The 14,053-nt window shown below is 33.4% G+C and overlaps 1 protein-coding gene and 1 long non-coding RNA gene across 2 annotated transcripts in view; both read left to right on the top strand.

Moving 5' to 3' along the window:
- Positions 1–14,053, top strand: part of LOC130051024 (vasorin-like) — a 291,342-nt gene that overhangs the window by 117,976 nt on the left and 159,313 nt on the right. The gene's annotated exons all lie outside the window — the stretch shown is intronic.
- Positions 860–14,053, top strand: part of LOC125672945 (uncharacterized) — a 24,554-nt gene continuing 11,360 nt past the window's right edge. The window contains exons 1-4 of the long non-coding RNA XR_008799420.1: positions 860–931; positions 2,363–2,434; positions 3,847–3,918; positions 6,692–6,763. This is a non-coding gene — a long non-coding RNA (uncharacterized LOC125672945). The remainder of the gene's footprint in view (positions 932–2,362; positions 2,435–3,846; positions 3,919–6,691; positions 6,764–14,053) is intronic.

A 14,053-nucleotide genomic window follows, 5' to 3' on the forward strand; every position in this document is an offset into this window, starting at 1 on the left:
AAAATCCCATGTGTCGTTAGTTTGTCGTAAAGATTTATTTTCAATAAAATGTCTAAGTACCAAGCAGATGTAGTGGTATATGTTTTTTTTTTTATTTCAAGTTCATGTGGAAATATCCAAGCCACAGCGGATTGAAAATGATTGTGTTAATAGGTAAAAGGGTTTTGGTATCTCGATAGATAGAGTTGAAGGACTAGCAACTGTACTTCTGACTTATTACTAGTTACTTTTCAACATTAGAGTTCATTATAATGCAAATTTGCATCTAAGGTGTTGCCACCCGTACACCTATATAAACTATAAGTTGGGAATTTGATTTGGGCTAATGGGAAATTACAAACCAAATCGATCATACGCAGAACATGCGCTTGTTTATTGAATCAGTTGGACGACGTAGATATCATTCCAGGTGATAGTGGAATATTTCTACATACATGCAAGGTGAAGATAACGAACAGTGATCAATCTCATAACTCCTACAAGCAATACAAAATAGATAGTTATAGGAAGTTGATGGTGGCGGACCATAATTTTTCCTAGCTGCCATAAACCTTAAGTGTTTGTTTACCATTAACGTCCCAAATCAATAAAGAAAAATATTTAAATATAATACACAGATAGAGAATGATGTGATGTTTTCATTTCAAGATGACTGAATAATTTTTTATCTCACAAGTTTTAATGGAAATTATTATTATTAGAAAATAGACAAATCGTTCACGGTGGAATTGTATCACTTGTTTAAACCAAATGTAGTTCAAATATCATGCTTTTGCGTATTTAATCATTTTAAAATAGTATATATTTCATCATTGCAGCGTTGATCGGTTAGGTTTATCAAAAAATATTTTTGATTCAGATACTTGGAGGGAAATCTATTAGGAACGTTACCAAATGGAATTTTTGATGCATTGACGAAGCTACAGACACTGTAAGTATATGTATATACATAACAATTATTTGTATGCAGAGGAGGTGCAGATAATGAACAATGTTGAACAGTGATGAATCGTATATCTATTATAAGCAATACAAAATTAAGAGTTGGACAAACATGGACCCCTGGGTAAACCATACATGGGAACAGGTGTTTAAGAAGAGTAAGCATTCCCTATCTGCCGACTAAGTATCCCCTGATGACCGGTCACATCCACCATGAGCCCTATAATCAGAGTGATCCGCAGTCAACACTAGTGTGTAAAGAATGGTCTAATAATTAGTATAAAAAACATTAAATATAATTTGACTCAACGGCAGATTGTATTGGTAAATTAGATCGTTATAACGAGCATAGAATTTGCGAAATGTTGACCTTAAAGACCGTTGAAACTCCTGTAATATCAGATTGCAACTGTTTGTAAGAAGCCTGCCTTAATACAAAAGATCATAAGGGGAACAAGGTTTTGGGTATCGAATCAGTTGAGATATATAAACACCACATACAGGTGATTATGGAATACTGTTACGTGTTATGTAGATATGAGAAGTTGATGAAGAAGCTGAAATAATTCCATGTGTCGTTAGTTTGTCGTAAAAATTTATTTTCAATAAAATATCTAAGTACCAAGCAGATGTAGAGGTATATGTTGGTTTTTTTTTATTTCAAGTTCATGTGGAAATATCCAATCCACATACGATTGAAACTGATTTTGTTAATAGGTAAAAGGGTGTTGGTATCTCGATAGGTAGAGTTGAAGGACTAGCAACTGTACTTCTGACTTATTACTAGTTACTTTTCAACATTAGTTCTCATTATAATGCAAATTTGCATCTAAGGTGTTGCCACCCGTACACCTATATAAACTATAAGTTGGGAATTTGATTTGGGCTAATGGGAAATTACAAACCAAATCGATCATACGCAGAACATGCGCTTGTTTATTGAATCAGTTGGACGACGTAGATATCATTCCAGGTGATAGTGGAATATTTCTACATACATGCAAGGTGAAGATAACGAACAGTGATCAATTTCATAACTCCTACAAGCAATACAAAATAGATAGTTATAGGAAGTTGATGGTGGCGGACCATAATTTTTCCTAGCTGCCATAAACCTTATGTGTTTGCTTACCATTAACGTCCCAAATCAATAAAGAAAGATATTTAAATATAATAAACAGATAGATAATGATGTGATGTTTTCATTTCAAGATGACTGGATAATTTTTTATCTCACAAGTTTTAATGGAAATTATTATTATTAGAAAATAGAGAAATCGTTCACGGTGGAATTGTATCACTTGTTTAAACCAAATGTAGTTCAAATATCATCCTTTTGCGTATTTAATCATTTTAGAATAGTATATTAATCATTGGAGTGTTGATCGGTTAGGTTTATCAGGAAATCTTTTTGATTCAGAGACTTCGAGGGAAATCAATTAGAAACGTTACCAAATGGAATTTTTAATGCAGTGACGAAGCTACAGACACTGTAAGTATATGTATATACATAACAAGTATTTGTATGCAGAGGAGGTGAAGATAATGAACAATGTTGAACAGTGATGAATCTTATATCTATTATAAGCAATGCAAAATTAAGAGTTGAACAAACATCTACCCCTGGGTAAACCAGACATGGGAACAGGTGTTTAAGAAGAGTAAGCATTCCCTAACGACCGATTAAGCATCCCCTGTCGACCGGTCACATCTACCATGAGCGTTATAAGGGGAGTGATCGGCAGTCACAATCAGTGTGTAAAGAATGGCCTATCAATTAGTATCGAACATATTAGACATAATTTGAATCAACGGCAGATTGTATTGGTAAATTAGAACGTTATAACGAGCATAGAATTTGCGAAATGTTGACCTTAAAGAAAACCGTTGAAACTCCTGTAATATCAGATTGCAACTGTTTGTAAGAAGCCTGCCTTAATAAAAAAGATCATAACGAGAACAGGGTTTTGGGTATCGAATCAGTTGAGATATATAAACACCACATACAGGTGATTATGGAATACTGTTACGTGTTATGTAGATATGAGAAGTTGATGAAGAAGCTGAAATAATTCCATGTGTCGTTAGTTTGTCGTAAAGATTTATTTTCAATAAAATATCTAAGTACCAAGCAGATGTAGAGGTATAGGTTTTTTTTTTCAAGTTCATGTGGAAATATCCAATCCACATACGATTGAATATGATTTTGTTAATAGGTAAAAGGGTGTTGGTATCTCGATAGGTAGAGTTGAAGTCCTAGCAACTGTACTTCTGACTTATTACTAGTTACTTTTCAACATTAGTTCTCATTATAATGCAAATTTGCATCTAAGGTGTTGCCACCCGTACACCTATATAAACTATAAGTTGGGAATTTGATTTGGGCTAATGGGAAATTACAAACCAAATTGATCATACGCAGAACATGCGCTTGTTTATTGAATTAGTTGGACGACGTAGATATCATTCCAGGTGATAGTGGAATATTTCTACATACATGCAAGGTGAAGATAACGAACAGTGATCAATCTCATAACTCCTACAAGCAATACAAAATAGATAGTTATAGGAAGTTGATGGTGGCGGACCATAATTTTTTCCTAGCTGCCATTTACCATTAACGTCCCAAATCAATAAAGATATTTAAATATAAGACACAGATAGAGAATGATGTGATGTTTTTAATTCAAGATGACTGAATATTTTTTTTATCTACAAGTTTTAATGGATGTATCTATTATTAGAAAATAGACACATTGTTCATGGTGGAATTGTATCACTTCTTTAAACCAAATTTAAGGCAAATATCATGCTTTCGCCTATTTAATCATTTTAGAATATTATATATTTCATCATTGGAGCGTTGATCAATTAATGTTAATCAGGAAATATTTTTTTATTCAGAGACTTGAGAAACAACAAAATAACAACGTTACCAAATGGAATTTTTGATGCATTGACGAAGCTAGAAACACTGTAAGTATATCTATATGCATAGTAATTATTTGTATGCAGAGGAGGTGAAGATAATGAACAATGTTGAACAGTGATGAATCTTATATCTATTATAAACAATACAAAATTAAGAGATGAATCAAACATGGATCCCTGTGTAAACCAGACATGGGAACAGGTGTTAAAGAAGAGTAATCATTCCCTATTGACCGACTAAGCATCCCGTGTCGACCGGTCACATATACCATAGGCTCTATAAACGGAGTAATCCGCATTCAACACCAGTGTGTATAGAATGGCCTAACAATTAGTACGAAACGCATTAGATATAATTTGACTAAACAGCAGGTTGTATTGGTAAATTAGATCGTTATAACGAGCATATAATTTGCGAAATATTAACTTTAAACAAGACTGTTGAAACTCCTGTAATATCAACTTGTTTGTAAGAATCCTACCTTGATTAAAAAAAGAGCATACGGAGAGCAAGGTTTTCGGTATCGAATCAGTTAAGATATATAAGAATCATATACAGGTGATAATGGACTAGTTCCTACATATCATGTAGATATGGGAAGTTGATGAAGAAGCTAAACACATTTCATGTGTCATTGATTTGTCGATAAGATCTATTTTCAATAAAATATTTTAGTACGAAGCAGGTGTAAAGGTATATGTAGTGTCTTTTATTTCAATTTTTCGAACTATAGTTATTAGATTGTCAACTTTACATTTAGATATATCAATATAAATTTACTGGTCACTATCACAGATGGACGAACTGGCTGTAACCATATCAAGCTAACACATTAAAAAGGCACAATGTAGATATCAAGAGTTTATTATGTACAATATCTCATAAAGAACATGATCCTAATTCCACAAGTGTCTATGATCTTGGCTCATTAGCGTAGACCTCTGTGGGTTTGACGGATGTACCCACTCCTGTAGCTTGGTTGTTCTTGTACTATACGATTACTCTCCACATCCTGCATACACTGGTTACATCAGGACAACTGTAGTAGACCACAGGGAGAGGATCTATTTTGATACACATACATAAAATCTAATATATTACCTATAGGCACTGAGTGGCGTTACCTTACACATAAATACACACAAAACATTATCTTATTTGCAGATAACACATTCTGGACATATCTTATGTTTAAGACAATACATTTATACTTTTGCCAATTGGAAAGAATCCACAAATACATTGAAGTTTTACATTGCATTGCTATGCATTTACAGATATTGGATAAAGACTACTTTATGACTATAATACTGCACCATACACTGAACACTTGTTTCAATTAGTACCATTTTGAAACGAATGAAAATCACATGCATGAAATTAGGTTAACACTAAGGAACTCCGTAACTGGATGTTTTAGGACTGCTAAAATAACATAAAACAATAGACAAGCTGCTGAGTAGTAAAGAAAACACCTTACCTCAGAAAAGCTGGATCATATGCTGTATCATGTATACGCCATGCATAGAATCGGAAAAAGTTTTTTGATCAATATAAACTTATATACAGAGAGGTATGAAAACGTCAATCCTGCTAGACTGCCGTGTCCAAACTGAGTTCTGCACGGGCTGGTGGTTTAAAGTCCAGTGAAGTTAGGTTCCTATTAGAGCAGCGTAAAAAGAGGCACCAAACAGGATTTGGGGTGTGTTCGATATATACACAAAATAAGAGCATATGTATTTACATTACATACAAAATGAGAATAAGGAGAATTTAATTAGACAGTCACTTTTCAACATTGGTTCACGTTCTGGGGCAAATTTGCTTATAAGGTGTTGCCACCCGTGCATATATTTAAACTTTAAGTTGGTAAATTGTTTTGAGTCAATGCGGAATTACAAACCAAAATTAGCCAAACGCTAATGCGCTTGTTTTTCGAAACATTTGAGTAACGTAGATACCATACCCAAGTGATAGTGGAATATTTCTATATACATATAGGAAGTTGATGGTAACGGGCCTTAATTTTTCTTAGCTGCCGTAAACCTTATGTGTTCGTTTACCATTAACATCCCAAATCAATAAAAAGAGAGATTCAGATATGAAACACAGATAGAGGAGTGTGTTAAAAAATTATCTGATGCTTTTAGATCGAGTTGACTGGATAATTTCTGATCAATGTAAAACTTATACGGTACCAGTTAAATATACATCCGTATTTCTAAGTTAATAACGAAATACTTAGCTACTGGGCTGTATAGACCCTCGGGGACTAACAGTCCACCAGCAGAGGCCTCGACCCAGGGGTCATAATGTAAAACTTATACGGTACCAATTTTGATGCACCAGATGCGCATTTTGACAAATAATGTCTCTCCAGTGATACTCAACCGAAATGTTTGAAATCCGAAATAACAATGAAGTTTTAGAGCTATTATAGCCAAAAACAACGTGCCAAAAAAAGTGGAGTCAAATTCGTCTAAGGATAAGTGCATGAGGGAGATAATGCTTAATTCTGAAATGAATTTCTAAATTTTATAACAGCAATTAAATATCCATCCGTATTTTCAAGCTAGTAACGATGTACTTACCTACTGGGCTGTAGAGACCCTCGGGGACTAACAGTCCACCACCAGAGGCCTCGACCAAATGGGAAATATAATTTTTAGAAAATAGACAAGCCATTTATGATAGATTTAAACTACTTGTTTATTGCAAATATCATGCATTTGCGTATTGAATCATTTTAGAAAATTATCTATTTCATCATTGGAGCTTTGATCAATTAAGATTAATCAGTTAATCTTTTTGATTCAGAAACTTGGGTAACAATACCATAACAACGTTACCAAATGGAATCTTTAATGCATTGACGAAGCTACAGGAACTGTAAGTATATACATATATATAAGAATTATTTGTATGCAGAGGAGATGAAGATAATAAACAATGTTGAACAGTGTTGAATCTTATATCTGCATGTATTATAAGCAATGTAAAATTAAGAATTGGAGAAACATGGACCCCTGAGTAAACCAGACATGGGAACAGGTGTTTAAGAAGAGTAAGCATTCCCTATTGACCGACTAAGTATCCCTTGTCGACCGGTCACATCGACCATGAGCCTTATAATCGAAGTGATCCGTAGTCAACGTTAATGTGTAAAGAATGGCCTAACAATTAGTATGGAACATATTAGACATAATTTGCCTCAACGACAGGTTGTACTGTTAAATTAGATCGTTGTAACGAGCATATAATTTGCGAAATGTTGACTTTAATCGAGACTGTTGAGACTCCTGTACTGTAAACTTTTTTTCAGTATCTTGCCTCGATTAAAAACTTTTCATAAGCATAACAATTCAGGGACATAAATACCTAATAAAAGTGATAATTGAATACTGCTAAATAGATATAAATCAAGGTTTACGATGGAGAAGCTGAAATCATCATATTCGTCATCAGGTCGAGTGCTTAGTTTCCTTTTAAAATGTATGTTCAATAAAATTTCTAAGTACGATACAGAAGTAGAAAGCTATATGGTTTCTTTTATTTCGACTTCACAATATATCGAAATGACTATTGGAAGGTAAGGAAAGATGTAAGTAGTCATGTAGAATCCTTTGAATAGACTCTACCTCATGAGAATATAAACCAGGTCAGCTAACAAAGGAGCACGATTCATGTCCATTTGAATTCTAACAGACTGTTGGAAGACCTGGTCACCAAAAACTACGGAGATATATTATCAGTGAGAAAATCCAGCATATTTTTAATATCAACTTCAGAGTACGATGTTTACTCCTCCTAGGCACCCGATTCCACCTCTGATTTGTCCAGGGTCCGTGTTTGCCCAACTGTCTATTTTGTAATGCTTTGGTGGGCCACATTTTAAAACATATTTGTATACAATGTATTCCAGACGGTGCATCTTTTTTCCCCTATTAAATTCCCCAAAGAAAGTTTGGGAACATATTGTTTTTACTCTGTTTCTTCTTCTTGTTCTTGTTCTTCTTACTATTATTATTATTATTATGTTCCCCAACAAAGTTTGGGAACATATTGTTTTTACTCTGTTTCTTATTAAGGTCTTCCGTTTCCAATTGAAGACCCTTTTCTTATTTTTATATTTATTGTCCTCTTTTTTGTTATTAATATCATTGTTCTTTTTCTTCCCGATTTTGAGCACGCGATTTCTCGGACATAACTTGACAGATTTTCATCAAACTTTCAGGAAAGATGCACAATGAAATGAACTAGATTCATTTTCTTTTTTCGATATTTACTTCTGGTCGTTAATTACGTCTGATCTACGTGTTTTGAAAGGTCATTTTGTTCAAGTGTTTTTTCATAAACGATTTAAGATTGAGTCTTGAAACTTTCAGGGATGATATATCTCGACCTCTAAATGTGATACACGCATATACTTTTTTTTCGGCCGTCACTTCCGCTCGTCACCGGAAGTGAACAAAGAAAACGTCGAATTTTTTCACCGGAAGTGAACAAAGAAAACGTCGATTTTTTTTAAATGTATGTGTCTGAAACAAAACTTGCATGGTATGATTAGGACTCTTTCATAGTTTCAGAAAATGTGATACTTACCGGAGAAATACTTACTGTTTAAAATAGTAACTTCCGGTTTATGGAGACATTTTTTTTTGGAAAATTGGTATTTCATTGTCCCCATAAATCTCGCTAATAAATCAAGTGTTGGATTTGATTTTCACATGTAGTATTGGCATTATCTATTTCTAGAGTAACGTCATTTTTTCTAATTGACTTCCGTACGTGATATATGTCCGATTTTCGATTTTAAAAAGAGATTTGGCGAGGTGTTTTCACATAAACGTTCAAATATTTCATTTTGAAACTTTCAGAGATGATAGATGTTGACAGATGTGACATATGCATATGATCGTCACCGGAAGTGAAGAAAGAAAACGTCAAATTTCAAAACTCTTGAAACGAAATTGGCATGATACATTAAGGTTTCTTGTGTAGTTTCAAAAATGCGATACTTACCGGAAGTTAAAACATCAACTTTCGGTTTATTGAGAAAAACTTTAAAAAAGGGTTCTTTCTAAGTCCTCATAATTCACGCTTGTAAATAATGTGTTTAATATGATTTTCACATATATTATTAACATTATCCATCTTTAGACCGTCATTTTTTTTCTTTTCAAACTTCACTTCCGTTTCTAATGCTCAGAACATCGTCTAGTAGAGTGTAACAAGTCATATTATTTCACCGGAAGTTGATTGTTAGAAACCAGAAGTTGTCCAAAAAATCTGTATGTGGACTTTTTAGTCGTTTTTATGGACTTCTAGATGCCGGAAGTTAATAAAATAAAACCTGATGTTTTTTATCATTTACAAATTATATCTTTTATTTGTGTATTGCTCTATTTTTAATAATGTAGATGTTTATTCCTTTCATATAAAGTCATACTTCACTAATTGAATTATCCCAGTTACGATTGTGTCTTGGAAGGAAGACCTACTCGTTGCTTGCAACGAGATCGAGTCTAGTTATTATTATTTTTCTCCGGTACTTTTGTGTCTGGGAGTGTTCTCAGAAACTACAAAAGGTATCGATATTAAACTTTCCAGGATGCTTGTATAGCGTTTGTAACTGCGCAGAACGATATTCATTTTGTTCGCACATGCATTACAATTTTGGTACAAAAATTGGAAAATCAGAATATACAAGGGATCGATGTGAAACCTCAATAGGATGATAATATACCATTTGTAGATGTGAAAAACTATTTTCGTACGCTAACTTCGTAATCAGTCTCACTTTTTTGTTGTTCATGGAAATGGTTTGAAATCCATGTCATAGGTAGGTATTGAGATCCTTAACTGATCTATATGGTCAGAATTACCAATCTGCATACGCATGTAGGTGCGCTTCATTTTGATTGGATAATACTAAAATGTTTGTAACTCTCTTATGAATGAAGCGAATGAATTCGTATTCACAGCATAGGTAGATAATATGTGTATCTATATATTGGTGTAATAAAACATTGGGTCAAATGCTGTCTGAGTGTTTCATGCCTACTGTTAGGCCGTTCTTGGTACAATGTTTTTGAGTACGGATAATTCCGTTTACCTGATCAAAATATAGGGCTCACGGTGGGTGTGACCGGTCGATAGAGGGTGCTTACTCCTCATATGCACCTGATCTCACCTCTGGTATATCCAGGGGTCCGTGTTTGCCCAACTCTCTGCTTTGTATTGCTTATAGGAGTTATGAGACTGATCAATGTTCGTTATCTTCGCCTTTCATTGTTTGAGATGTTATTTTGAGGCAGTGCACAATTCCAATCTAATTAAATCATAAGCACAAGATGCGCTAATGAATTGAATCAGTTGAGAGACATGGGTACGGTAACTAGGTGATAATTAAATATCTCTACATAGATATAGGAACTGGTGATGGAGAACATGAAAATATCCCATTTGCCATAAAGTGTATGAGTTCAATTACCATCATGGTATCCGTTCTGTAACGAAAAACAATCTAAATATAGAATAACATATCTGTGGTGTTTTATTTTCTAATTCCCTTGGGTATCTATATTCAATGTATGTATGAATATTATATTTGTTAGAAAATAAATAAATGGTGGGCGATGGATCTAGTTCACATGTTTAAAGCCATACTTATGCGCTCGTGTATTAAATCAGTTTACAGAATAATATATTTCATCATTGTAGTGTTGATCAATTAAACTTAATTAGTACATAAAACGTTAAAGAATAGAATCATCGGTGAACTGGCGAATCTATGGATATTGTAAGGATATCTATATTGATGCCGATTATTTGTATGACAATTGAACATTGTCGTTGAGAGTAATTGTACGAACAGTGTAAATTTGAAATTTGTCTTGATTTGTGTTACTTTACCCAACGAAAGGTGACAACAACGAACAGTGATATATCTTATAATGAATGATGCAAAATTATTTCAGTTGCTCATACAAATTCAATCATCTGAAGAAATTATTCTATCTGATCTCTCATAAAATTGATCACTGTCCGTTATCCTCGCCCATCATTGTTTGAGATGTTATTTTGAGGCAGTGCAAAATTACAATCCCAATTGATCATGAGAAAAAACAAATGCACTAGTGAAATGAATCAGTTGGGATACATCGGTACGATAACTACGTGATGATGGAATATCGCTACATAGATATTTGAACTAATGATGGATAACCTGGAATTATCCCATTTGCCATAAAATGTATGTAAGGTGAAGATAACGAACAGTGATCAATTTCATAACTCCTATAAGGAATACAAAATAGATAGTTGGGCAAACACGGACCCCTGGACACACCAGAGGTGTGATCAGGTGCCTAGGAGGAGTATGCATCCACTGTTGACCGGTCACACCCGCCGTGAACCCTATATCCTGATCAGGTAAACGGAGTTATCCGCAGTCAAAATCAGTGTGCCAAGAACGGCTTAACAATCAGTATGAAACACGTCAGACAGCATTTGACCCAATGCGAGGTTGTACTGACAAACTAGATCGTTATAACGACCATAGATTTTCCAAAATGCTGACTTCAATCGAGACTGTTGAAATCCCTGTACCATCAACTTGCTTGTCACTAACTTACCTCGATTTAAAAACTGAATATACACAGAACAAGCTCTTGCATATCGAATCAGTTGAGATATATAAACACCATATGCAGGTGATAATGGAATATTGCTACATAAATATGGGAAGTTGACGATGGAGAAGCAGAAATCATCCCGTTTGTCATAGAGTTGAGTTGTCAGTTACCGTTAATGTTTACTTTCAATAAAATATCTAAGTATCAAACAGAAGTGGACGACTCTGTGGTGTCCTTTATCTCGAGCTCACAGGGATATATCAAATCGATATATGAATGAAAGCTGTTATTGCTAATAGACAAAACATCATCGATATATCTAAAAGTCGAATTGAAGGCCACAGCGAGAGATTTTTTCTTCTCAAATAAAAGGTTTTGAATAAATTGAATAAATATGAGTTCATTTATCATTAACTTCTCCGTTCTGTAAAGAAAAAGATTTAAATATAAAACAACATCTCTGTGCTCTTTTATTTTGGAGTTGACCTGGTTATTTCTATTGAATATATGTATAGAAATTATATTTGTTAGAAAATACATAAACCTTGGTTGATGGATCTAATTTCCATATTTAAAGTCATACTTATGCGCTCGTGCATTAAATCAGTGTACCGAATAATATATTTCATCATTATAGTGTTGATCAATTAAGCTTAATATAATAATAATAATAATATTAATAATAATGTCCTTTATTTAAACAGGATAGCACATTTAGTTTAAAACTAGTTTACATTGTGCTCCTGAAAACATATATACAGACAGCAGTATTATACAGATAGAACATAAAATAGTATATGAAGGTATGTTGTATACATACATATATGTTATTTACTTATTTAAAACTGAAAATAAAATACAATAAATAAATAAACAAATAAAAATAAAACTGAAAATAATCAAAAACAAATCTATATGGTTTTAATTTCCCGAATGGAAAAAAAAATTCTAAGATAAGCGGATTTAAAAGTTTCCAATGTTGGGTAATATTTTAAAAATTCTGGCATATTATTCCATAACTACGAACCGTAAATTGCAAAAGCTCTTCTAAACTATTGTGTCTTTGCTCTCTGGATATATAATGAATTACTTTGATTTAATCTGGTAGATCTACTGCTAATTTCATGAATATATTGAAAAACATCTAAATAACCGGGGGTTTGACTATGTACAACTTTGAAGACAAGAATGATATTTCTCTATACAAAATAGTTTGACAGAGGCATCCATCTAAGTTGCTGCATCATTTCTGTTGTAGGTGTATAAAACTTTCTATTAAATTCCACTCTAGCAGCTCACTTTTGAAGTTTGCATAATTTGTAAAGCCCGTCCTTGTTTTTCATATTGCCCCAAACAGTACAACAGTAGTTAAAATGAGGAAAAACAATTGTATTTAAAATTTTCAGTAATAATTCAGTTGACAAGAATGAACGTAATCTAGATAACACACCTATTTTGTTTGCAAGTTTTTTGGTTAAAATTTCAACATGTTCAGACCACATGAGACATCTATCAATATAAACACCAAGTAGTTTTGCACATGATACATTTTCGATGGCGATATTGTCCACTTTTATCGAAAGTTCTTTTTTGGAATTAATTTTGAATTAAAATACCGGGGTGTTCCGAGCAAATAATAGTAAACATTCGGTCAACACAAAATACCAAAAGATATACAGTCGGGATATTACTAAGTACAAAAGTAATTTAAACAAGAGCTCCGCAAGGCGGGGTTTCCTTCACAATGAGTGGCTACAAAATTTTCATAATGTAACCTTAACCTTCTACCTTTAACCCCGGAATCAATAAGGCGCTTTCATATCTTGATAACAAAGCTAGATGTGAAGTATCAAATAACTCGAGTGAAAAAGCTTGCGGAGTATAGACTGTCTATCAGCTCAATATTAAAACGCACTCAACTACACCCCCAACGCACAAACACACATACAAATTGTGTCATTAATATATCCCCTATATGTGAGGAGATAAAATAGCACAAACAATACCCTTTACGTCTTACACTTAAAATCTTACAGTGTACAGGCGATCAAGTGCAGAGGCTGGAACGGTACCATCATTTCGCATCAATATCGGATTTTTCAGTCGGCTTTTTTTAACAGCTTCATAAAGTTTTAAAGGCATATCATACAAGTATGTTGGCATTTTTATAAAAATATAATTCCAATGTTATTTATTACAATTGTTTTGATTGGACAAAAATAAAGCTAAACAATAGTTTAAACATCAATAAATCCGAAAACCCGATATATTCATACACGCCTGAAAACAAATAACAGAGTGCGGGGAAACTATTCAATTTTTTTGGCAATCGTTGATAAAGTGAATGAATTGGAATTATAAGAATCAAGCATTTTTTTAGAAGAATTTATCGATGTGTAAACATTTGGCACTTTTATTCAGTTTGTGAGCAAAATGTCCGGAGTTTACACATCGATAAATTCTTCAAAAAAATGTTTTATCCGATAGTAATTTAAATGAGTTCCCTCAATACGATTAAAGAAAGTTAACGTGTTGCGCATGA

Source organism: Ostrea edulis, chromosome 10, assembly GCF_947568905.1.
Source record: "Ostrea edulis chromosome 10, xbOstEdul1.1, whole genome shotgun sequence".
NCBI lineage: Eukaryota > Metazoa > Mollusca > Bivalvia > Ostreida > Ostreidae > Ostrea > Ostrea edulis.